General features: G+C 41.5%; 1 protein-coding gene across 26 annotated transcripts in view; it reads right to left on the bottom strand.

Moving 5' to 3' along the window:
• The window catches only part of NCKAP5 (NCK associated protein 5), a 1,152,446-nt gene that overhangs the window by 18,172 nt on the left and 1,106,908 nt on the right, over nucleotides 1–27,366 (bottom strand). The gene's annotated exons all lie outside the window — the stretch shown is intronic.

The following is a 27,366-nucleotide window of genomic DNA, read 5'->3' as shown; positions in this document are numbered from 1 at the left end:
ATAGCAAATTCCCCACTTCCTCCCACTTTCCTGCCTTCTCATCAGGCAGCACATCCTCAGAGGGTAAAAGGATCTAGTCTCTTGCCATTGTTGCCCTGGAAGCCAGGTCTTAGAAACCAAGTAGAGGTGCTTCTGAAATAGCCACCTTGCTGAGATTCGGGCACTTTGGGGATTCATGGAAGCCAGCTTCGCAAGGCAACAGATATGTGCCCATCGTTTTTTATTTTTTGATGTATAACATATCCACATTTATTTAAGGATGTATTCCAAAATCAAATGGCAAAGTTCAACAATGCAAAACAAAAATTACTTTTGCACCTACCTAATATCTCACTTATGGCAGAAAGTGAGGAGGAACTAAAAAGCCTCTTGATGAAAGTGAAAAGAGGAGAGTGAAAAAGTTGGCTTAAAGCTTAACATTCAGAGAACTAAGATCATGACATCTGGTCCCATCACTTCATGGGAAATAGACAGGGAAACAGTGGAAACAGTGTCAGACTTTATTCTGGGGGGCTCCAAAATCACTGCAGATGCTGACTGCAGCCATGAAATTAAAAGACACTTGCTCCTTGGAAGGAAAGTTATGACCAGCCTAGATAGCATATTAAAAAGCAGAGATATTACTTTGCCCACAAAGGTCCGTCTAGTCAAGGCTATGGTTTTTCCAGTGGTCATGTGTGGATGTGAGATTTGGACTGTGAAGACAGCCGAGCACCGAAGAATTGATGCTTGTGAACTGTGGTGTTGGAGAAGACTCTTGAGAGTCCCTTGGACTGCAAGGAGATCCAACCAGCCCATTCTAAAGGAGATCAGTCCTGGGTGTTCTTTGGAAGGACTGATGCTGAGGCTGGAACTCCAATACTTTGGCTACCTCAAGTGAAGACTTGACTCATTGGAAAAGACCCTGATACTGGGAGGGACTGGGGGCAGGAGGAGAAGGGGATGACAGAGGATGAGATGGCTGGATGGCATCAGTGACTCGATGGACGTGAGTCTGAGTGAACTCCGGGAGATGGTGATGGACAGGGAGGCCTGGCGTGCTGCGATTCATGGGGTTGCAAAGAGTCGGACACAACTGAGCAACTGAACTGAACTGAACTGAATATCTCACTGGTTTTATTTATTTATTTTTAATTGAAGGATAATTGCTTTACAATATTGTTTCCATTTCTGCCATACATCAATGAAAATTTGCTGTCTGACTCAGAGAACTCAATCCGGGGCTCTGTAATAACCTAGAAGGGTGGGAAAGGGTGGGAGGGAGGTTTAAGAGGGAGGGGACATATGTACACCTATGGCTAATTTATATTGATGTATGGCAGAAATGAAAACAATACTGTCCATCGTTTTATGGCTTTTGTACTTACAGCTCTGGGGACCTGAACAGAGGCCTGAACTTTAGGAATAAGTACAAGGTTCTTTCCATACACACCCTTTTAGTCTCCTTATTTTTGTTGAAACTTCCTCTTTCTGAAGAGTTGGCTGATGGATGGCTTGATTCTAGGCCAGGGGAAGAAAATTCACTGCTGATGAAGCCCACTAGGAAGGGTATAAGTACAGCACAGCTGCAAGGATGGCATGAGTAGGTAGTGGGCACGAAGGTGGACTCAAGTGCACCTGCTCATTTAGAGGGGCAGCTACTGCTTATTTACAAACATCTAGGTGGCACTCGTTCTTGTCCTAAAGGCTAGGCGGAAGACCTCTACAAGGGAGGTGCCATTAGTTACACCATTTAATTCACAGGGAAAGGGAGGCACAGGGAGCTAAGTATCTTGCCCAAGGCCCCCCGGCGGTGAGAAGCCAGGCAAGGCCAGGATCCCAGTTCAGGAGTCCAGCAGCAAAGTTCCCTCTCTCAGTTACCATGCCTCCTGCCTTGACACAAGCTCCATCTTATCCTGTGAGCATGTTGGCTCACTGTTGCCAGAACTTCTGATTTTTCAAGAGAAGTGAAAATCTGGACTTTGTATATGAAATCTCCCAACGTTTTGCTGTCGTTTAGTCACTAGGTTCTGTCCGACTCTTTTGTGACCCTGTGGTCTGTAGCCTGCCGGGCTCCTCTGTCAATGGGATACTCCAGGCAAGAATACTGGAGTGGGTTGCCATTCCCTCTCCAGGGGATCTTCCAGACCCAGGCGTTAAACCTGAGTCAGCTGCAATGCAGGTGGATTCTTTACCACTGAGCCACCACTACTTCCCCTGTGACATTCAACAGTCATTTTACTCTTTCTAATGGGAGTTTGATGTGTATTTGAATGTGTATGGTGAGTGGGAGGTGGACGGAGAAAGAAGCCCTTTGACCAAAAATCAGTGCAATTAAAGTGCTTTATGAAAAACAACAACAAATCTAGTGATATTCCAGCAGGGGGCTTCCTGAAGCTACTGGAAAAATGATGAGGATTGACATACTACCCCCACCCCTGGGGCAAGGGTGTTTTAAATAGTGAGTGAGTGAGTGAGTGAAAGTGGCTCAGTCGTGTCCAACTCTCTGCTACCCCATGGACTGTAGCCCACCAGGCTCTCCTCTGTCCATGGGATTCTCCAGGCGAGAATACTGGAGTGGGTTGCCAATACCCTCATAATGCTTCTAAATTCTTTGTCTCTGCCTTCCCCCTAAAAAAAGAAAATCCCCCAAATAAAAACAAGCAAAAAACTTCAAAAGCCACTCCTTAAAACTTAGGGGTAGCAGGTGACAGAGCTTTCTGATGTCTGTAAACTCACATCCAACACCTGGGCCACTGCTTGGTCTGTTACCACATAGACGGTAAGTCAAAGATGCTTTTATTCTTAATCTTACATGGGCTTTCTACTCTTTCCTTGGCTGCAATGGGTGGGAAAGATGATGTCTGTATCCTAAAGGAAATCAACCCTGAATATTCATTGGAAGGACTGATGCTGAAGCTGAAGGTCCAATACTTTGGCCACCTGATGCGAAGAACTGACTCATTGGAAAAGACCCTGATGCTGGGAAAGATTGAAGGCAAAAAGGAGAAGGGGGCAGCAGAGGATGAGATGGTTAGATAGCATCACTAACTCAATGGACATAAATCTGAGCAAACTCTGAGAGAGAGAGAGAGGAACCTGGTGTGCTGCAGTCCATGGGATCCCAAAGAGCTGGACACAGCAACAGCAACTGAACAACAAACAACAACAAATTGCCTCTTGACCTGTTATCCGCAAACCACACACCACAGGATATTTTTTCAGAATGGGGAGAGGGGCTGGTATGTGTGTATAAGTTACTATACTGGTTTTATATGGGCCCTTTCTTCAGTTAGAGTTTGTGAACTTATTCACATGTAGGATAAGGAATAATCAAAATCCAGTTATACAATGAAGAGACTGTGAATTTCCACAGGCTAATTGCACCTACCACTGCCCTGCATACCATTGCCTTCTACAGTCTTTTAAAGCAGGGGACCCCCAACCTCTGGGATCTAATGACTGATGATCTGAAGTGGAGCTAATGTAATAATAATAGAAATAAAGTGCACAATAAATGTAATGCACTTGAATTACATTCAAACCAAACCATCACAACCCCATGGTCTGTGGGAAAATTGTCTTCCATGAAACTGGTACCTGGTGCCAAAAAGGTTGGCGACCACCATTTTAATGCACTGGATTTAGGTTATATCTAAGAATATGTTAAGTGTAGTAGTTAGTGGTCTTTTTCTGTGTCAAAAATGGAAAACTGGTGATAAAATTGAAAGACAGTTTAAAGACCTAAGGAAGGAACGAGGAAGGAGACTGGGGAGAAGAGAAATTCCCTATTTCCAGGCAAACTTGGGCATCAGTGGACTTAACTGGGCAGTATCTAGTGGCAATGTAGGGCGAAGGGTGGAAAAGCAATCTTAAAAGTAAGGAGGATATAAATGATCCAGGCCTTTAAAGAGGAAATTAAAACTGCCCAGCAACACCTTGAAAACAAATCAGTAAGCATGTCAGGAAGATCCCCTGGAGAAGGGAATGGCAACCCACTCCAGTATTCTTGCCTGGAGAGTCACATGGACAGAGGAGCCTGGGAGGCTACAGTCCAGGGGGTTGCAAAGAGTTGGTCATGACCGAGCAACTAACACAAGCATGCAGACAGGTGCCAACATATTATGGTTGGTCCTCCGTATCCACAGAGGGCCGACTGACTGCATTATGCCGTTTTATATAAGGAACTTGAACATCCATGGATTTTGTTATCTGTCAGGGGGTCCTGGGACTAATTTTGCCAGCTAGCTGGGGACAGCAACAGGCTGAATTCTGAGTCTAGAAAGGCAGTCAGTGTCTCCGTGTTCTGGCCCACATTTCAAGGCTGGCCAATATCCACTATCGCTGGAGGAAAGCTTTCTGGGAATCCTTTTTGTACCAGGGGCCTTGACCACTGCCCACTTTTCTTTCTCCTTCCTTCACTGGGCAGACTGTCATCATGGTACCAGTGAGTCATTGTGGTGAACTGGTTGCCACAGCTCACTCTCTCATGTAGGTACTATGATCCTATTATCTTTGCATCCCTTTTGCTCAGAACATCTAGCACATGGGAGGTCCATAGATGTTACTGGAATAAAGGGAGTTTGCTAATTATATTTCTTATTTACTGATCTTCTTTCCATTTCCTATCTTTTCTTTGTCTTTCTCCTAACACCCTTTATTGTCTTTGAAAGTGACTGAGTTCCAAGGACAAGATGCTGTATAGTCTGGCAGGGAACATTCATTTATTTCCTGAGGGGTAGTTAAAGCTCTAATTACTCAGAAGACACTTGGGTTTCATTTATTTAGAAAGTAGAGATAACTTTCCCAGTAAATAAACAGGAAAAGAGATTTTGATTTTCAAAAAAACTTGATTCACAGATGACTTTCAAGGAGCATTTCTTTTGCTATAAACCAAGCTCTTTGAAATAATCAGCAGCACTGCAGACTGCAAGGTTAGAGATTAAAACAGAGGAAATAAGTGGGGATTATATCATCTAGCAATGGGAAGACTGAATATGTCAGTGAGGCTTTTTAAAACTCCAAGTAGTTTTATGTGAAGGAAAAAAAAATCCTCATTGTGCACAAAATAAAATGGGATATTGCCTAAGAATGAAGGTTTCAGGATTCTGGGATGAAGTTAAAGAATACTGGATGTCCCTAAAGAACAAAAGAGACTTTTGAAAGGCCTGAAGTGACTGAATACCTCGACACAGGACAAAGTGGAACCTTAGGATCACCTGGAAAAACATCTGGCCTTGGCTGTATCCTCTGGGACGCAGAGGAAAAACGCGATGTGGCAGAAGCAGACAAATGCCACCAACAGGTGGGAACATTTCATACATCAGAACTGGCACCAGGTATTGTAGTGAGTGTGGAGGGCACGGGGGGAAGATAAGCATCCTTCAACTGCGTAAAAGCCTAGAGTTACAGTTAGATGTGAGTGGGCTGGAGTTTCTCTTGGTTGGCTACAGTGCAGTGGTTTCTCTGCCACATATATCAGCAGTTCTCTAAAATGACTCGAAAATATACTTGTCCTTAAATTGGTGTTTAAGAATTTGTTGGTACAATGTCCCTTAAATATGCCTGCTGGGTCATATCAAAAGGTTTATTGAAACTCATGAAACTAATCCAAAGGCTGTTCCTTATTGGAAAATGACTAGAAAGAGATGTTTAAGTTCAGACTGGCTAAGCATGAACATGTACACACACACACACACACACACACACACACACTCTCCTGATCTTTCAGAAGGCTACAAAAATGCCACTGTAAGCAAAGGGGAAAAAAAAAGAATCACCCCTCACAAAAGTATTTAAGTGAATTTTTAGTCTCTTCGTCAGGGCCAATAAAGATCTCTCGCTGTGAGCCAGCTAGAAAAGAAACCAGGGGAAGGATGTTACACTTTATGTGGTCTGAATGTGATTAGTGATTAGTGCTGGTAGCTTCAGTCACTTGGGAATAGCAATCAGGTTTCTCTCCTGCAACTCTGAACAACTACACAACACCATTGGCTCCCAGCCCATACGATGATGGGATATTAACTGAAAGTCTAATTAATCTGCAAATGAATTATAGCCTAAAAATAGACTATTTTATAATCAATTTGAAGTGAGTCCCTAACAGAAGATAAGATGAAGAAAAAGCTATAAAATTATCAGAGGTTGGTACATTCTGTTCACTGTGACTGATGGTTTTAAGGGGGATAATTTTACAATCCATCAAATTTTTGTCATTTCAAAAATCATGCCTCCCAATGTATGCTATAAATTAATTTTAAAATTTACATATTTATTAAAAATCATATTGAAAACAGCAGGAAGAGAGCCCCATTTGAATAATAACTTGTTATCCCACTAGAGATAAAAAACAAAAAAAATTAAAAGATTTTTATTTTAAGGTAATAATCATATAAATTGCTATGTGAATTAGTTAAGGCAAGACTTTATATTCACCAGAAGCATCAATAGAGTCTTACAGATAACCCCCCAAGTTCTCATTTTGGGGAGATGAAGCAAGTCTCACAACGTGGACAAGGCACAGGAAGATAAGCAGGGAGGTGAAGACCATGGGGCTGAGCCTGCTGGTGAGCATGTCTGATGTGGGGACTACAATCTCCTTGGGAGGAGGTATAGACAGGAAAACCCCAGGCCTGGCTCTTGGGTGGTGGAACACTTGAATTCATTTCAAAAACAACTTTCCAAAGAGATCCCTGACGGCATAAGCCCAACTGGCCAACTTTCCCATCCACCGTGGAAGGCTTGCTGAGGTATAGACCATCCCAGATGTCTACATTAGCCTAGGCTGCCAAGGGGCTGGGCACCAACTGGGGCAGGCTCCAGAGCATGCATGGAACTCACTGGAAAGGCCCAGGGATGTAGTCAGAGGGTGACGCCATGCCATGTCTGAGAAACACCACAGTCCACTCTAGATCCACCTCATAATAGATCATCAGCTCAAAGATCTGGCCCCAAGATCTGAACTGCCTGGATTCATCGACAGAGAGATGAAAGGGTCAAAGGGAACAGGGCTGGTGTGAGTCATCATGTGTACTCACTAGGATAATGGATGATCTACTGGGCTGAGCTGACCCAAAGAGATGTTCTTTTTAAACTCCTAGGAGAGGTAGGGGGTGGTGAGAATATCCTTTTTCCATGAACTTCAGTTTAATCATGGCTGTTTCCTTCCACAGGGGATTCATGATAGATATTACTACTATCTTTAAGAAAACAACAGAAATCCCTGTTTGAAGCACTAAAGGTGAGGAAGTGGCTCCTACTGCTCCCGCTGTACAGAGTTCGCTGCTATGATGCAGACACGGCTAATCTGGGCACTCACATGGCAACTGCCTCCTCCCATGGCCAGAGCAGGCGCTGCCTACCAATCACCTCCTACTGAACATGGATACAGCCTCAGAATTCTTAATACAGTGATTCAAGCAACCTCTGTTTACTGAATGTCCTTAGCATTTGAGATGAAGGCTATTTGGCATCCCTGCTTAGTGTCTGTGTGAAATACATATACACAGTATCTATATGTTGGTGGAATAGGTATATCCTTGAGTAAATTTTCATACTATGAGATAAGTATATTGATGTCTAAGTATGTGGGAAGTTGAAGTTATCTTACCCCTGTCTTTCTCTCTTTTTCTCATAGCCTGTGTCAACCAGCCTTCTGGTAAACTGCGTTTGTTCTCAGATGCATTCTTCTCCTTTTCCCTGCTTTGCATCACAGGGAATTACATTTCCCAGGCTCCCTGTTTCTCTGGCTTCTGGGAAGGTTCAGCGAATGAAAGGCAATCCTGGATGGAAGGAGGAGAGGAGAAAGCAAGGCATTTCTTCCCTTCTCCGTGACCTGTGGGATTCCTGGCAGGAAATGCTTCTCCTCCATGGCTCTATCTCCTGCCAGACAACACCTCTTACTCAGTGCTGTAGCTAGCATTGGATAGTCCAGCTTCTGGACTTTGATATCACTTTCTGCCATCCTCCATCTCTCGGGAATGATTGGGACTTCTTGCTTCTGCTAAATCTCTGGATTGCCTGATTGTCTCCTTTTAGCGTCTCAGCTACTCCATTATCTGGGTGGTTAATTCTTTCTCTTGGAGGGCACAACAAAATGTTACATGCACCAGGACAAAGGAGAAAGGAGCAGAGACCTCACAAGAGACTAAGCCAGACATGCTGTGAGTCTGTGATTGTCTGGAGTATCCAGGTGAGACGTGGATCAACAGTGGCCTGCCGTGGGTCCAGGGGCACTGACTACAACAGTCCTGGGAACTGCTACAAGCTGGCATAAGTCCTTTTGAAGAAGGTCGCCATTACTACCATTACCCCTACCATAACTTGGCCTCAGGCCAAACTACAGCGAGGAAACACAGCCCCATCATCAACAGAAAGTTGGATTAAAGATATACTGAGCATGAGTAGGACTAAGCCTTCTTACTCTTGCCAACCAGAGTAAGAATCAGTATTCCCCACAGCCAGTCCTTTCCATCAGGAAGCTTCCACAAACCTCTTATCCTCATCCAGAGGGCAGACAGAATGAAAACCACAATCTGTGAAACCTAACCAAACTGAACATGGATTACAGCCTTGTCTAACTCAATGAAACTATGAGCCAAGCCATGTAGGGCCACCCAAGATGGATGCGTCATGGTGGACAGTTCTGACAAAACATGGTCCACTGGAGAAGGGAATGGCAAACCACTTCAGCATTCTTGCCTTGAGAACCCTATGAACAGTATGAAAAGGCAAAAAGGTATGACACTAAAAGATGAACTCCCCAGGTCAGTATGCTACTGAACTCCCCAGCCCAATATGCTACTGGAAAAGAGTGGAGAAATAGCTCCAGAAGGAATGAAGAGGCTGAGCCAAAGCAGAAACAACACCCAGTTGTGGATGTGTCTGGTGGTGGAAGTAAAGTTCGATGCTTTTAAAGAACAATGTTGCATAGGAACCTGGAATGTTAGGTCCATGAATCAAGGTCAATTGGAAGTGGTCAAACAGGAGATGGCAAGAGTGAGCATCAACATTTTAGGAATCAGTGAACTAAAAATGGACCAGAATGGGCGAATTTAATTCAGATGACCATTGTATCTACTACTGTGGGAAAGAATTCCTTACAAGAAATGAAGTAGCCGTCAGAGTCAAAAAAAGAGTCCAAAATGCAGTACTTAGGTACAATAAAAAAAAACAACAGAATGATCTCTGTTCATTTCCAAGGCAAATCATTCAGTATCACAGTAATCCACATCTATGCCCCAACCACTAATGCTGAAGAAGCTGAAGCTGAATAGTTCTATGAAGACCTACAAGATCTTCTAGAACTAACACCAAAAAAAGATGTCCTTTTCATTATAGGGGACTGGAATGCAAAAGGAGGAAGTCAAGAGATACAAGGAGTACAAGTCAAGTTTGCTCTTGGAGTACAAAATGAAGCAGAGAAAAGGCTTGCAGAGTTTTGTCAAGAGAACACACTGGTCATAGCAAACACCCTCTTCCAAGAACACAAGAGAAGACTCCTCACATGGACATCACCAGATGGTCAATACTGAAATCAGACTGACTATATTCTTTGCAGCTGAAGATGGAGAAGCTCTATACAGTCAGCAAAAACAAGACTGGGAGCTGACTGTGGCTCATATCATGAACTTGGTATTGCCAAATTCAGACTTAAATTGAAAAAGCAGGGAAAACCACTAGGCCATTCAGGTATGACCTAAATCAAATTCCTTATGATTACACAGGAGAAGTGACAAATACATTCAAGGGATTAGATCTGATAGACAGACTGCCTGATGAACTATGGACAAAGGTTCATAACACTGTACAGGAGAAGGTGATCAAAACCATCCCCAAGAAAATAAAAGCAAAAAGACAAAATGGTTGTCTGAGGAGGCCTTACAAATAGCTAAGAAAAGAAGAGAAGCAAAAGGCAAAGGAGAAAAGATATACTGATCGAATGCAGAATTCCAAAGAATGGCAAGGAGAGATAAGAAAGGCTTCTTAAGTGAACTATGCAAAGAAATAGAGGAAAACAATAGAATGGGAAAGACTAGAGATCTCTTCAAGAAAATTAGAGATACCAAAGGAACATTTCATGCAAAGATGGGCTCGATAAAGGACAGAAATGGTATGGACCTAACAGAAGCAGAAGATATTAAGAAGAGGTGGCAAGAATACACAGAAGAACTGTACAAAAAAGATCTTAATGACCCAGATAACCACACTGGTGTGATCACTGACCTAGAGCCAGATATCCTGGAGCGTAAAGTCAAGTGGGCCTTAGGAAGCATCACTATGAACAAAGCTAGTGGAGGTGATAGAATTCCAGCTAAGCTATTTCAAATCCAAAGAGATGATGCTGTGAAATTGCTGCACTCAATATACCAGCAAATTTGGAACACTCAGCAGTGGCCACAGGACTGGAAAAGGTCAGTTTTCATTCCAATCCCAAAGAAAGGCAATGCCAAAGAATGTTCAAACTACCACACAATTGCCCTCATTTCACATGCTAGCAAAGTAATGCTGAAAATCCTCCAAGCTAGGCTTCAACAGTAAGTGAACTGAGAACTTCCAGATGTTCAAGCTGGTTTTAGAAAAGTCAGAGGAACCAGAGATCACATTGCCAAAACTGTTGAATCATACAAAACGCAAGCAAATTCCAGAAAAAAATTCTGCTTCATTGAACACGCAAAAGGCTTTGACTGTGTGGATCACAACAAACTGTCGAAAATTCTGAAAGAGATGGGAATACCAGACCACCTTACCTGTCTCCTGAGAAACCTGTATGCAGGTCAAGTAGTAACATTAGAACTGGACATGGAACAACAGACTGGTTCCAAATTGGGAAAGGAGTACAACATGGCTGTATATTGTTACCTTGCTTATTTAACTTATATGCAGAGTACATCATGCAAAATGCCAAGCTGGATGAAGCACAAGCTGGAATCAGGATTTCTGGGAGAAATATCAACAACCTCAGATATGCAGATGTCACTACCCTTATGGCAGAAAGCGAAAAAGAACTAAAAAGCCTCTTGATGAAAGTGAAAGAGGAGAGTGAAAAAGCTGGCTTAAAACTCAACATTTAGAAAACTAAAATTATGGCATCCGGTCCCATCACTTCATGGCAAATAGATGGGGAAACAATGGAAACAGTGACAGATTTTATTTTCTTGGGCTCCAAAATCACTGTTGATGGTAACTACAGCCATGAAATTAAAAGATGCTTGCTCCTTGGAAGAAAAGCTATGACAAACCTAGACAGCATATTAAAAAACAGAGACATTACTTTGTCAACAAAGATCCATCTAGTGAAAGCTATGGTTTTTCCAGTAGTCATCTATGGACATGAGAGATGGACCATAAAGAAGGCTGAGCACTGAAGAACTGATGCTTTTGAACTGTGGTGTTGGAGAAGACTTTTGAGAGTCTCTTGGACTACAAGGAGATCAAATCAGTCAATCCTAAAGGAAATAAGTCCTGAATATTCATTAGAAGGACTGATGCTGAAGCTGAAACCCCAATACTTCTGACCACCTGATGCTTAGATTTGATTCATTATAAAAGACCCTGATGCTGGGAAAGCTTTAAGTCAAGAGGAAAGGGGGACGGCAGAGGATGAGATGGTTGGATGGCATCACTGACTCAATGGACATGATTTGAACAAGCTCTGGAAGACGGTGAAGAACAGGAATGCCTGGTGTTTTGTAGTTCGTGGGGTCACCAAGAGTTGGACACAACTGAATGACTGAAGAACAACAACAAATTATTTCCACAGAAAGACTTAGAATGGTTCCTGTTCCATGCTAAAGTGAAATGAAAATCACTCAGTCATGTGTAACCCCATGGACTATACATTCCATGGAATTCTTTAGGCCAGAATACTGGAGTTGGTAGCCTTTCCCTTCTCCAGGGGATCTCCCAACCTAGGAATCGAACCCAGGTCTCCCACATTGCAGGTGGATTCTTTACTAGCTGAGCCACTAAGGTAGCCCAAGCATACTGGACTAGGTATCCTATCCTTTCTCCAGTGGATCTTCCCAACCCAGGAATTGAACTGGGTCTCCTACAATGCAGGCAGATTCTTTACCAGCTGAGCTACCAGGGAAGTCCTGTTCCTTGCTAGACTCTGGCCAATACAATCATCAAACTCTATTTGCTCTCTATATTTTTTCCTTCTTATTTTGGCCCCACCATACAGCTGGTAGGATCTCAGTATCTCTGATCAGGGACTGAACCAGGCTATGGCAGTGAACGCCCAGAATCCTAACCACTTGGTACCAGAGAACTCCCAGTTTGCTCTACTCTTAAAACATATCCTAAACCCATTCCCCTGAAGAAGGGTATGGCAACCCACTCCAGTATTATTGCCTGGCGAATTCCATGGCCAGAGGAGCCTACTAGGCTACAGTCCATGGGCCTGCAAAGAGTTGGACACAACTGAGCGACTAACACACACAAACCCATTCAGCTTCCCAGGTAGTGCTAGTGGTAAAGAATCTGCCTGCCAATGCAGGAGATGCAAGAGGCATGGGTTCAATCCTTGGATTGGGATGATACCTTGGAGTAGGAAATGGCAACCTGCTCCAGTAAAATTCTATGGACAGAGAAGCCTGGCAGGTTACAGTCCATGGGGCTGCAGAGTTGGACAAGACAGAGTGACTAAGTACACACAAACTCATTCATTCTCCATTTCTTTTCTGCTACAATGATCAGGCCAAGTTACACCACCTCTTGCTTGGATGACTGCAATAGTTTCCTAAGTGGTCTTGGCACTTCTACTCTGACCTCTTAACAGTCCATTCTCCATCCAGCAGCCACAGCATTCTTTAAAAACTCAATCAAGTCACAACACGTACCTGTTCAAAATCCTCCAGTGGTTTCCCTTTGCTGAGAACTTCAGAAACCAAAAGTTATTGCCACAGCCTACAGGGTCCTATGTAACTGGCTCCTGATTTCTCTAATTCCCTTCCTCTCTATTTCTCTGTTTCAGCCATAATTGTTTGGGAACACACACTTCAGGCTTTTGTACTTTCCTACATTCACTGACAACATTCTCCTCTTCCAAAGAGTCACATTTCAAAGTTTCACTTCATTTAAAACTCTTCAAACGTCCCCTCTTCAGAGAGACCTTAGCTGATTACTCTCTTTGAAGTAGTACCTACTCATCCTGCCTATTTTTTTAAATAACATATCACTACTTGACTTTATGCTTTGTTTATTATCTGTCTTCTCATCCAAGACATAATCCCTACCCACAAAGGTAGGGACTTTTTTGTTAACTTGCTTTGTCTGTAATACCTAGAATGTTGCCTGTCAAGTAGCATAAACTCTATAAACATTCTTGAAACAATAGGAATAGCACTGTGAAAAACAACTGGCATAAATAAATACTTATATGATTAGAATAACATTTTAGAAAACATTAGGAAAACAGATCAACACTTTCCTAATTAAATCAACGTATGTCTTCAAAATGGAAACCCACTGCAAATCAGGGTATTGCTTGGGCATTATGACACAAATGAAGTTAATGAGTGGACAATGATTAGAGAGAAAGTCCCCAAGAATTAACATTTCTTCCATTTTTACATCACTGCCATCCCTCCTTCTCAAGCACTGTTCCTCAGTACCTATATTTAGCACACTTTGCAAGTGATGTTGGAAATACTTTTAAATTTCCATGTATCAAACAGAACCAGATACTTTGTGAATAAAGTTCAGTTCAGTTCCCTCAGAACCAGATACTTTGTGAATAAAGTTCAGTTCAGTTCCCTCAGTCGTGTCCAACTCTTTGCGACCCTATGAACCACAGCACTCCAGGCCTCCCTGTCCATCACCAACTCCCAGAGTCCACCCAAACCCATGGCCATCGAGTTGGTGATGCCATCCAACCATCTCATCCTCTGTCGTCCCCTTCTCCTCCTGCCCTCAATACCTCCCAGCATCAGGGTCTTTTCCAATGAGTCAACTCTTCACATCAGGTGGCCAAAGTATTGGAGTTTCAGCTTCAACATCAGTCTTTCCAATGAACACCCAGGACTGATCTCCTTCAGAATGGACTGTGGATCTCCTTGCAGTCCAAGGGACTCTCAAGAGTCTTCTCCAACACCACAGTTCAAATGCATCAATTCTTTGGCACTCAGCTTTCTTCACAGTCCAACTCTCACATCCATACATGACCACTGGAAAAACCATAGCCTTGACTAGATGGACCTTTGTTGGCAAAGTAATGTCTCTGCTTTTGAATATGCTGTCTAGGTTGGTCATAACTTTTCATCCAAGGGGTAACTGTCTTTTAATTTCATGGCTGCAGTCACCATCTGCAGTGATTTGGGAGCCCCCAAAAATAAAGTCAGCCACTGTTTCCACTGTTTCCCCATCTATTTGCCATGAAGTGATGGGGCCAGATTCCATGATCTTAGTTTTCTGAATGTTGAGCTTTAAGCCAACTTTTTCACTCTTTCACTTTCATCAAGAGGCTCTTTAGTTATTCCTCACTTTCTGCCTTAAGAGTGATGTCATCTGTATATCTGAGGTTATTGATATTTCTCCTGGCAATCTTGATTCCAGCTAGTGTTTCCTCCAGCCCAGCATTTCTCATGATGTACTCTGCATATAAGTTAAATAAGCAGGGTGACAATATACAGCCTTGACGTACTCCTTTTCCTATTTGGAACCAGTCTGCTGTTCCATGTCCAGTTCTAACTGTTGCTTCCTGACCTGCATATAGGTTTCTCAAGAGGCAGGTCAGGTGGTCTGTATGCCCATCTCTTTCAGAATTTTCTGCAGTTTATTGTGATCCACACAGTCAAAGGCTTTGGCATAGTCAATAAAGCAGAAATAGATGTTTTTCTGGAACTCTCTTGCCTTTTCCATGATCCAGCGGATGTTGGCAATTTGATCTCTGGTTCCTCTGCCTTTTCTAAAACCAGCTTGAACATCTGGAAGTTCACAGTTCATGCATTGCTGAAGCCTGGCTTGGAGAATTTTGAGCATTACTTCACTAGCATGTGAGATGAGTGCAACTGTGCGGTAGTTTGCGCGTTCTTTGGCATTGCCTTTCTTTGGGATGGGAATGAAAACTGACCTTTTCCAATCCTGTGGCCACTGCTGAGTTTTCCAAATTTGCTGGCAGTACTTTCACAGCAGTACTTTCAGTATAGTACTTTCACAGCATCATCTTTCAGGATTTGAAATAGCTCAACTGGAATTCCATCACCTCCACTAGCTTTGTTTGTAGTGATGCTTCCTAAGGCCCACTTGACTTCATATTCCAGGATGTCTGGCTCTAGGTAAGTGATCACACCATGGTGATTATTTGGGTCATGAAGATCTTTTTTATACAGTTCTTCTGTGTATTCTTGCCACCTCTTCTTAATATCTTCTCGTTCTGTTAGGTCCCTACCATTTCTGTCCTTTATTGAGCCCATCTTTGCATGAAATGTTCCCTTGGTATCTCTAATTTTCTTGAAGAGATCTCTAGTCTTTCCCATTCTATAGTTTTCCTCTATTTCATTACATTGATCGCTGAGGAAGGCTTTCTTATCTCTCCTTGCTATTCTTTGGAACTCTGCATTCCAATGGGTATATCTATCCTTTTCTCCTTTGCTTTTCGCTTCCCTTCTTTTCACATTGGTATGCTTATTTTAATTATTTAAGGTAGGAATAAATATACACCTGAGATTTCTAGAGTTATTTGCCTGCTGCTTCTTCTGGCCAGGAATTATAGTTAGAAATGACCACTTGTTTCAAGTGAAAGTTGCTCAGTTATGTCCAACTCTTTGTGACCCCATGCACTATACAGTTCATGGAATTCTCCAGGCCAGAATACTGGGGTAGGTAGCCTTTCCTTCTCCAGGGGATTTTCCCAACCCAGGGTTCTAACCCAGGTCTCCTGCATTGCAGGCGGATTCTTTACTAGATTGTTTAAGGGATAGATACTGATAAATCCGAAGAACTCAAAGCTCCAATAATTTGGCCACCCGATGCAAAGAGCCAATTGTCTGGAAAAGACCCTGATGCTGGGAAAGACTGTGGGTAAGAGGAGAAGAGAACGATAGAGGATGAGATATTGTATGGCATCACTGACTCAATGGATATGAGTTTGAGCAAACTGAGGGGGATAGTGAAGGACAGGGAAGCCTGCCATGCGGCAATTCATAGAGTCACAAAGAGTCGGACATGACTTAGCAATAACTACAAGAGTAATCAGAGCTGATTTCTTCCTACTGAAGTCAAATGTCTGATTAATTCCTCTACCACATCATCTTCAGTTTTTTTGGCTTTGGGTATACTCACGGGTCAAATTATGTTCCCTGAAAAGCTACATTGATGTCCTAGCCCTTGATTCCTGTGAATGTGACTTTATTTGGAAATAAGGTCTTTGCAGATATGGAAGGCAATGGCAACCCATTCCAGTACTCTTGCCTGGTGAATCCCATGGACAGAGGAGCCTGGTAGACTGCAGTCCATGGGGTCGCTGAGGGTCAGACACGACTGAGCAACTTCACTTTCACTTTTCACTTTCATGCACTGGAGAAGGAAATGGCAACCCACTCCAGTATTCTTGCTTGGAGGGTCCCAGGGATGGGGGAGCCTGGTGGGCTGCTGTCTATGGGGTCGCGCAGAGTCAGACACGACTGAAGCGACTTAGCAACATAGCAACAGATATAATTAAGGCACAAGTAAGGATAGGTCATACTGGCATAGGATGGGTCCTTAATCCTATATGACTGGTGTTCTTCTAAGAAGAGGAGAGGACTTCCCTGGGGGTCCAGTGGTTAGGAATCTGCCTGCCAATGCATGGAACACTAAGGGCAACTAGGCCCATGTGCCACAACTACTGAGCCCATGATCTCTAGAGCCTGTGCTCTGCAACAAGAGAAGCCACAGAAAGGAGAAGCCCGTACACTGAAAACAGAGAGTAGCCCCTGCTCACTGCAGCCAGGGAAAGCCCATGCAAAGCAGTGAAGACCCAGTGCAGCCAAAAATGATTAAACATAAAAGAATAGAAATCTATTTAAAAAAAAAAAAAGGAAGAGGAGAAGAGGTAGAGAGGTAGTCATGCACAGAAGAAAGAGACGTGGAGGGAGACACATGGAGTGGAGAATGCCATGTGAGGATGGAGACAGAGATTTGGGGTTGTATGGCTGCAAAGCAACAGACAAATTCTGCAAAGCATTGTCAGTAGCCACCAGATTCCAGGGGAGCTGCTAACACCCTCATTTCAAACACTGGGCCTCCAGAACTGTTATAAGCTCCCCAATTTATGGTTCTTCATTACATTATGGTAACCCTAGGAGACTTGCTAGAGTACTCATTAACAGGAGCCACTTTAAGGTACTCCTAAAATTCCAGGTTTTACAAATATATGCTTATGAGTTTTTTCGAACTGATGAGAAGAAAAGAAGGAAAGCTTATTTTTACACTTTTTACCTTTATTGGACTTAAAATGGAATGCTGAAGATAAAACAACTTTGTTTAACTCTGTGCTATGTGAAATTATGAAACTATGAATATATTATGAATACATTAATTCTATAAAATATTAAAAATACTTCATTTGAAAGAAAATATCATCAGAAAGGAAATGAAGTTATATTTAGAGTACCAAGCAGTGATGGAATGGAATATTTCATGCCACGTTTCTTTTATGCATGCATTAGCTCGCTGGCTGTGCTAACATGTTAGTTATACTGTCTCGTCCCCCCCCCCACCCCGCAACCCCCAACCCTAGTATAGCTGAATCCAAAGAGTGGTGGAAAATGGTAATCAACATTTCCTTACAAACATGTTCTTGGCCCAAATAAAGTTTTAACTAAAACTTAAGTTTTAGTCCCAAGGTTTTTCTTTCTTTAAAAGTAAGTTCAAATTCAATTTCCTCTTAAAAGTTGAAAATGTTGGATATAGGCCCAGGATTCTATTCCCAGCTAGAATTTCTGCTCACAGTATGCTGGGGGGAATACACCTGGTAGGCTGTGAATATGAATGGCTTAACTTCCTCTACTCCCTTAGAGATGATAACCGAGTAAGTGAGTTATAGACTAAGTTAAGCACAGGCCAACTGGGGGGCCATCTGGCATAACAAAAAGAGTCTGACCAACTCCTTGTTTGAAAGCTTTTCTTAATATCAAGAGAAATATGAATTGGCTCTTTACAGAGTCCCTGTGGTTTCATGAAAGTTAGGTTAGCTCAAAAATGTATGGGTCCAAGATGAACTCAGGTGCCATCCCCCAGCCTCCAGTGTGGCCAGGATAAACTCAGGTGCCATCACCCAGCCTCAATAAAGTTGTGGACCCATGTGGGCCATTTCTATGCTGATGATGAAGAAAGAAATCTCTTATCCAAATGGGGAAAAAAATGTTATTTTTCTTGGTACAGAGCAAAAAGCTTCAGAATGAATAGCAGCATCTCTGCCCTAGAAGGTCTATCAAGAGTGACACCTAATTCAGTGTTGGGAAAATCAGCATGGGAGCTGGAAATGTCAGAACCTGCCTTTCCTTTATGGGAGAAGCAATCTTCTGATCCTGGAACTCCTTTGCTTGATTCCTGACCATGGTTCCCACCTTGTGCCCCATAATCCCTAAACAAATGATAGGTCATGACTAGTTCTCAATGGAATTACCTATTTTGGCTTCCCTCATAGATCAGTTGGTAAATCATCTGCCTGCAATGCAGGAGACCTGAGTTCGATTCCTGGGTCAGGAAGATCCCCTGGAGAAGGAAATGGCAACCCACTCCAGTATTCTTGCCTAGAAAATCCCATGGATAGAGGAGCCTGGCGGGCTACAGTCCATGGGGTCACAAAGAGTCGGACATGACTTAGTGACTAAACCACCTCTAGGATAAATGAGCCAGTAATCACTCTATCAGTTTCCTTCCTATGATCTTTGGTGCATAAAGTGGGAATGAATCCAAAAAAGGGCTGCTATAGAAATGTAGGGGCCTAACGATATAAAGTTGTGCCTTCACTTGAAACAGGATATAAGGATACTGTAGCTGACTCATTGGGAAAGACTTCAATGCTGGGAAAGATTGAAGGCAAAAGGAGAAGAGGGTAACAGAGGTTGAGATATTTAGAAAGTATCACAGACTCAATGGACATGAGTTTGAGCAAACTCCAGAAGATAGTGAAGGACAGGGAAGCCTGGCATGCTGCAGTCCATGGGGTTGCAAAGAGTTGGACAAAACTTAGCAACTGAGCACACACAACACACACAAAGATACTCAGTTGCTCCTGTTACATCCAGCTTGTCCACACTACACATATTTGCCTTTCTCCCCCTTGACTCTTTTAAATTTTTCACAAACCATACAATTTTACTTCTCTGATAATCCATTATTTTCTATTTAACTCTAAAAATCTTTAAAAGTATCTCATTTCAGAGATGTATACACTTCTTCCAAGTTTTGCTGAATTTTTCTTTTTCTTAAATTAAAAAAATTTTTAATATGGACCATTCTAAAAGTCTTCATTGAATTTGTTATACAATACTGTTTCTGTTTTATGTTTTGGTTTTTTTGGATGCAAGGCATGCGGACTCTTAGCTCCCTGAACAGGGATTGAACCCACACCCCTTGCACGGGAAGGCAAAGTCTTAACCATTGGACTGCCAGGGAAGTCCCAGAATTTTCTTTTTCTAGTGATGATTAAATGTTTTTCCAAATACTACCTATATTAGCAACTAACTTTCATGTGAATATTCTGGCCCAACCAATACTAATAAATCCTAGTCTGTTTCAAAAATTCAATGCTGAGGAAAATTTAGTTTGCAACAAATATGATGGTACATACATTTATTTTAAAGTAGTAAATATTTATTTACATGGACATAGTCTAAGAAAATCAAGTACACTGGATTTGTATGTAAATATGAGGCCATAATGACCCCACAGAAGGACAGGTTCATGGCTTCTATTTTTCAATAATTAGTATAGATTTCTGTTGGTTGATCCATTCTATAGAGTCTAGTCCTCTATAGACCAGGAGTTTATACCTACAAAAAGCTTTCCAGCTCTGGAATGTTCTAGTTCTTGTGAGCAGTTAATATTATCATTTTTATTAAAAGCTAATTGGCCCATATAGAGATAGTGATCATATTCAGTTCAGTCAGTTCAGGTGCTCAGTCATATCTGACTCTGCAACCCCATGGACTGCAGCATGCCAGGCTTCCCTGTTCATCACCAACCCCCAGAGCTTGCTCAAACTCATGTCCATCAAGTCAGTGATGCCATCCAACCATCTCATCCTCTATCACCCTCTTCTCCTCCTGCCTTTAATCTTCCCCAGATCAGGGTCTTTTCCAATGAGTCAGTTCTTTGCATCAGATGGCCAAAGTATTGGAGCTTCAGCTTCAGTGTTGGTCCTTCCAATGAATATTCAGGACTAATTTCCTTTAGGATTGACTGGTTTGATGTCCTTGCAGTCCAACGGATTTTCAAGAGTCTTCTCCAACACCACAGTTCAAAAGCATCAGTTCTCCAGTGCTCAGTTTTCTTTCTGGTTCAACTCTCATATCTCCGCGTGACTACTGGAAAAACCATAGCTTTGACTATATGAACATTTGTTGGTAAAATAATGTTTCTGCTTTTTAATATGCTGTTCACGTTTGTCAAAGTTTTCCTTCCAAGGAGCAAGCATCTTAATTTCATGGCTGCTGTCACCATCTGCAGTGAGTTTGGAGCCCAAGAAAATAAAGTCTTTCATTGTTTCCCCATCTATTTGCCATGAAGTGATGGGATCAGATGCCATGATCATATTACTACTTACCAAATACTTCCTGTGTTCAACACACTGTGATAGAGGATGTGCACACATCATCTCCTTTAATTCTTAGAACTTTATGGAGGCAGATTTCACAGCATCCATTATAGAGATGAGAAAACTGAGATTCAACAAAGTTAAGGAATTGTAGGGACAGAAAGGGCTGATTATGCGTTCCTAGTCTTTTTATTGGCAAGAAAATTTAATCATCTATATTTACTGGTAATAAACTTAGACGGAGTTAAAAAGCTTTCAGACTTAAAGGTGAGAAAATCAAAACTAAGGAGAAATTTTCCTGGACTCACAGTTGGCAACTTTTTTAATAATCACATTAACAATCTGTTAATATAAATTGTTAGAGTAATCTAAAGTAATTAAAAGGGGACAAGATAAGATAGACTCCAGGGTGGCTGACAGTCTCACGTCCCCAAGCTTCTAACAATGGTCTCTTAGAGAGCAATCACCTTGGAGGAATTGGTCTTGGGGGTTTTGCCTGTCAGGACAGAATGCATGGAGATCAGTTTGGATGAAGCACTGTGACAAGTGCCACTTGACTTTATACTTTGGATATTTTGTGCATTTAAACAGCAGAATTGTAACTTATAAACTGTCCACATCATTTCTGCCGTTCTTTGTTACTAGGATACTGAATCCTCTGAGAGAGATGTCATATTAGATCATATTTCTTACTCTGAAAACTGGTAGGTTTCTCAATAAATGAAAGTAACATTGGGAACACTAGCAAAAGTAGAAAGAAAAATGACATTATTGTTTTCTGTTGAGAATTTTGACCTTTCTAGAGGCTTCCACAGGTCAGCTTCTGGTACTATCTTTTTTTCATGTCCTGGAGGAAGCTAAGTGTATATATACAGTGACATTTTTCATTTTGATATAGTTGATCTATTTTCCAGATTGTAGAAAACTGGGAAATGACTTTTCATTTAAATATAAGTTGAAACCCTTTGGGAAAGAAAAATAATTCAAGAAATATAGAGAAATGGCTGTTTCCAAGCCAACAGGAAAAAGGGAGACTCTTTGGTTTTCAAATTAGTTGTTAGGAAATATGTTTTTCTTCCCATCAAACTTTTACTTTTCCTTCTTTAAAACAGATTAATCAAAGCTGTGAAAAAAAATCACTGTGGTTTAGTTTTCTGCCTGTTTGTTAAAAATGTGGAAAATATGAACAGTGGTTTCAAACTTTCTGAGTAAATTGTTATTTTGTGACTTTTTATTAGCCTGTATTTCAAACCCAACTTTGCAAGAGCTCACTCTTTACTTCTAAGCCTTTTGCTGGTTAAGAATGTGCTAAGGGGTTATGTAGGCCATGTCTTTACAAACTGACAGTACAATTTCAAAGGACAAAATAGTTCCAACCATTATCCTATAGTATCAAAGTGTTGCAGTTCACATATTTCAGAATCTCATTAAAATAGACATCTGCTCATTTTTTCCTGCTTAAACAAGACACATTTGTTTTGTCTTTTTATTTGTCTTTTCTGAAATTTATATTTATCAATTTAAAAATCAAAATAGCACCCTTGAAAATTATACAACCTGCTTTAAATTCTAAAATAACTCTTTAGAGCACAAACGCAGATACACGTGGCAGACCTGGGTATGAATATGGACTGCGTGACTCTGGACAAGTCATTGACTTTGGGCAAGCCTTAGTCATTGTCTAAGGCTCAGTTTTATCACATGTACATTAGGGAATAATACAGAGGATCTGGAAAACTGTGTTTCTCAACAGGTGATCACCAGAGGAGAAAGAACAGGAGCATCTGAGAACTAGTTGCTGCTGCTGCTGCTAAGTTGCTTCAGTCGTGTCCGACTCTGTGCAACCCCATAGATGGCAGCCCACCAGGCTCCCCCATCCCTGGGATTCTCCAGGCAAGAACACTGGAGTGGGTTGCCATTTCCTTCTCCAATGCATGAAAGTGAAAAGTGAAAGTGAAGTCACTCAGTTGTGCCTGACTCTTAGCGACCCCATGGACTGCAGCCTACCAGGCTCCTCCGTCCATGGGATTTTCCAGGCAAGAGTGCTGGAGTGGGGTGCCATTGCCTTCTCCAGAGAACTAGTTAGAAATGCACAATTTCAGGCCCCACTCCAGACCCAAGGAACCAAAAACTTTGGGAGAAGGGCACAGTAATGTGTGTCTTCAAGCTTCCATGGGATTCTGATACACATTCAATTTTGAGAAACACAACTCAACAACACAACACAAAAACAAACAATCCAATTGATAAATGGGGCAGAAGACCTAAATAGACATTTCTCTAAAAGAAGACATACAGATGGCCAACGGACACATGGAAAGAAGCTCAGCATTGCTAATTATTAGAGAAATGCAAATAAAAAAGACAATGAGGTGCCACCATACCAATTAGAATGGCTATCACTAAAAAATCTATAAATAACATATGCATGTATCCTTTCTTCCCTAAACTTTTTAAAAAAATTTTTGTAGACCCCAGTAGAAAATAAACAAGTTGTGAAAAATCTATAAATAACAAATGCTGGAGAGGATGTGGAAAAAAGGGAACACTCCTACACTGTTGGTGAGAATGTACATTAGTATAGTCTTTATAGAGAACAGTTTGGAATTTCCTCAAAAAACTAAAAACAGAACTAGTATAATCCAGCAATCCTACTCTTAGGTGAAGATCCAGACTAAACTATAATTTAGTCTGGTCCCATCACTTCATGGCAAACAGATGGGGAAACAATGGAAACAGTGACAGATTTTATTTTCTTGGGCTCCAAAAATCACTGCAGATATTGACTGCAGCCATGAAATAAAAAGACACTTGTTCCTTGGAAGAAAAGCTGACAAACCTAGACAGCATATTCAAAAGCAGAGACATTACTTTGCTGACAAAGGTCTGTCTAGTCAAAGCTATGGTTTATCCAGTGGTCATATATGGATGTGAGAGTTGGACCAGAAAGAAAGCTGAGTGCAGAAGAATTGATGCTTTTGAACTGTGGTGTTGGAGAAGACTCTTGAGAGTCCCTTGGACAGCAAGGAGATCCAACCAGTCCATCCTAAAGGAAATCAGTCCTGAATATTCATTGGAAGGACTGATGTTGAAGCTCCAATATTTTGGTCACCTGATATGAAGAGCCAACTCATTTGAAAAGACCCTGATGCTGGGGAAGATTAAAGGCAGGAGGAGAAAGGGATGACAGAGGATGAGATGGTTGGATGGCATCACTGACTTGATGGACATGAGTTTGAGCTGGCATGCTGCAGTCCATGGGTCGAAAAGAGTAGGACACAGCTGAATGACTGAACTGACTAAAACTATAATTCAAAAAGATACATGCACCCCTATGAACACAGTGGTACTATTCACCATAGGCAAGATACAGATGCAACCTAGATGTCCAATGACAAATGAATGGATAAAGAAGATGTGGTATAAGTGTGTATATACATACATATATATGTACACACACACATACACAATGGAATACTACTAAACCACAAGAAAGAATGACATAATGCCATATGCAGCACATGAAAGGGCCTAGAGATTATCATACTAAGTGAATTAAGTCAGAGAAAGACAAATACCATACAGTATCACTTATATGTAGAACCTAAAATATGACACGAATGAGCTTATCTATGAAACAGAAGCAGACCCACAGACAGAGAGAACATTCTCGTGGTTGCCAAGGGGGAGAGTAGAGAGAGCAAGGGATGGGTTAGGACTTTGGAATTAGCAGATGCAAACTATTATTTATAGAATGGATAGACAACAAGGTCCTATTCTAGGGCACAGGGAACTATATTCAATACCTTGTGATAAAATATAATGGAACAATGCAAAAAAATATATATGTATAGCTGACTCACTTTGCTATACAGCAGAAATCAATACAACATTGTAAAATCAACTATTCTGCAATAAAATGAATCTAAAAAAATAATTTTGAGAACAATTGCTCTGAAGATCAGCCATAATCTATACAGAGGGCTTCTGTGACACATTTTAGAAGTTCAAGAAATAGTAACTATTGTCTTTCTGTTATTACTCCAATTGTATGGAAGAAACTGAAGCACAGAGCCAGGTGGTGACAGTGCTGGAAAGGGCACCTGAGCCTTCCTGCTCAATCAAGTGGCCGGCTGGGCCACTCCTCCACCCCACACTCTCTCTTTTGTAGAACAGGGTAAATACATAAATCTCAGTTATAAGTGCACCAAGTGTAGGAGAGAGCATGGCTCCTCCAAAGTTAATTTAGTAATACCAGCCATCTCCCTGCTGGGGCCAAGTGATAAGAAATGGTCTTTCTCCTGATAAGAACTATCTTAGAAATTCTGAAATCATAAATTGTGATATGCTTAGAATTATAGTTTTAGAAGTGGAAGCAGTTTACAGATCATCCATTTCAGTTTTCACACTGTGCTTTGCAGAGATTAGTGGATCTCCTCCCAGAATCTCTGGAGAAACTTAAAAAAACTGTACTAGGAACATACAACCCACAAAATTCTGACTTAACTAGTCTAGAATTTAGCTGGTTAAAAGTTCCTTATGTAGGGTTGCCAGATAAAACACAGAACACCATGTAAAACTGGATACCTGGGTAAATACTAAAACATTATTTCCTTGCTTAACTGAAATCATACTTTAACTGGGTGTCGTGTATTTTTGTTTGTTAAATATGGCAACCAAACTGGAGGATTTTAAGGACCAGGTAGGGTTGAGAAATGCCCTTGTAGGGTTTCCACTGAAATACAGCTGCAACTATAGTGACCTAAGAGAGCATGGCAAGCACCATCTGTGCCCATCAAACCTGCTTTTCTTTTATTAACACTTTTACATTCGAAAATTGCAAATTTTTTACATTTACATTACTAATTTTTACATTTACATACAAAAATTTACATTTGTTATCTATCTTATGTATTGTTTCTGTAATATTTTGCTTGCAAAAAAAGTTTGTTATGACTAAAAAAGATTTGTAAACCTCTGATCTAATTTAAGATCTTTTTTCCAGATTAGCAAAATCTAAAACCCAGAGACAATGGCTCTTAGTTAAGCTCTCATAGCTAATCAATTGCAAAACCAAACTGTTTCATCAGATGCTTTTGCTAGAACCCTTTTCCTTTTTCTAAGATATAGGTCAGGAATAAGAGGTGCTATGATCCTATCTTAAAGTGCTGGAGGAACATTTGGCAAATCCCTAAAATTTTTCCAGAGACTGTGCTCAGCCTAGGGATTAAGGTGTGATTTCAGTTCTCAAGGAGCTGATACAGGGAGATAAGCACAAACACTGTAGCTGTCTTTAGAAAGAAATGCCACTGACTTTTCTGACTTGTTCCCTCCATAATTTGACTATTCAAAGTATCCTTCTTTGATATGCAAAATGAGAATGGTAGGTTGAGGTCGGAAGATAGCACTGGGTGTACCAGAGGCAACTGGAATCTAATCTAAATTTGCATTTTGAAAATTAAAGGAATCAAGAGTAAATGATGGATAAATGACACGGGGATGACTGTACTTTGTGCTGTGGCGTGATTCACAATGGCTATATCTGTCAGATTTTTTTGACAAATGGTCTTGAATGTTCTCCAGTTAAATGAATCACATAGAACTTAATGGACTTCCCTGGTGGCTCAGATGGTAAAGAATATGCCCACAACGTGGGAGACCTGGGTTTGATCCCTGGGTTGGGAAGAACCCCTCCAGTATACGGCAACCCACTCCAGTATTCTTGTCTGGAGAATCCTCAGGGAAAAAGGAGGCTGGTGGGCAGCGGTCCATGGGGTCACAAAGAGTCTGATACAACTGAACGACTAAGCACACATAGAATTTAACAGGTTCGGGGAATAAAAACAATGTGCCCTCCTAGCTGGGGGAATACATTACTCCTATCCAGTGAAGGCGGGCAGTCACTAACAGTGTTTCAGTGCCATTTGAAAAAATAAAATACAAATAGGCATTGGGTGGAATGGAGGTAATGCATTCTCTAAGGACCTCCCTGCCAGTGTCAATTTGGCAGGGTCTATGAAGGGCAATGAGGAAAGACAGCTGCTCCTTGGCATCAATTTTGGATGCCAAGGACCCTGAAATTAAAGGAAACTCCAGCTTCTTCTTCCCATTTCCGGGTGACTGAAAGACATTTTGGTGATTAGTTGGCCTCAGGGAAAGAGATAAAGGAAGCAGGACTAACAAGCCATAAAGGGGTCAATCTTGAGGGCAAGAAAACTCCAGAGATACAATTATCTTCCCCTAAGAGTTTGGACTCTGACTCCAACCAGACCCCAAGGCTCACACAGTGTGCGGGAAATTGCAGGCTGTTCACACCATCTACAGAAGACTTATTGATTTTTTCGTGTTTGTATTTTCTGTTTTTCGTCATCTTGCCTCTCTCCCGACCAGCATCACTGGGAACCATGTTGTCTCCTCCATGCCCTTCAGTTTCATTATGAAGTTTCCTTTAGTTGGGACTCCCAAGCCTCCCTATTACCTCCTTCCAGGATCACCATGGGTCTAAGAACCTCAGGGTAGGACTCTCTCAGGTGCAGAGTAATTTCTAGGATATATAGTCTGAGTCTGTTACCATTTGAGGATAAAAGGTATTTGTTATTACCAGATTTCCACAATGTTTTGAAAAATTTTTAAGTAATTAA

The sequence above is a fragment of the Ovis aries genome, chromosome 2, assembly GCF_016772045.2.
Source record: "Ovis aries strain OAR_USU_Benz2616 breed Rambouillet chromosome 2, ARS-UI_Ramb_v3.0, whole genome shotgun sequence".
In the NCBI taxonomy this organism is placed as follows: domain Eukaryota; kingdom Metazoa; phylum Chordata; class Mammalia; order Artiodactyla; family Bovidae; genus Ovis; species Ovis aries.
This window is presented reverse-complemented; position numbering and strand designations above follow the sequence as displayed.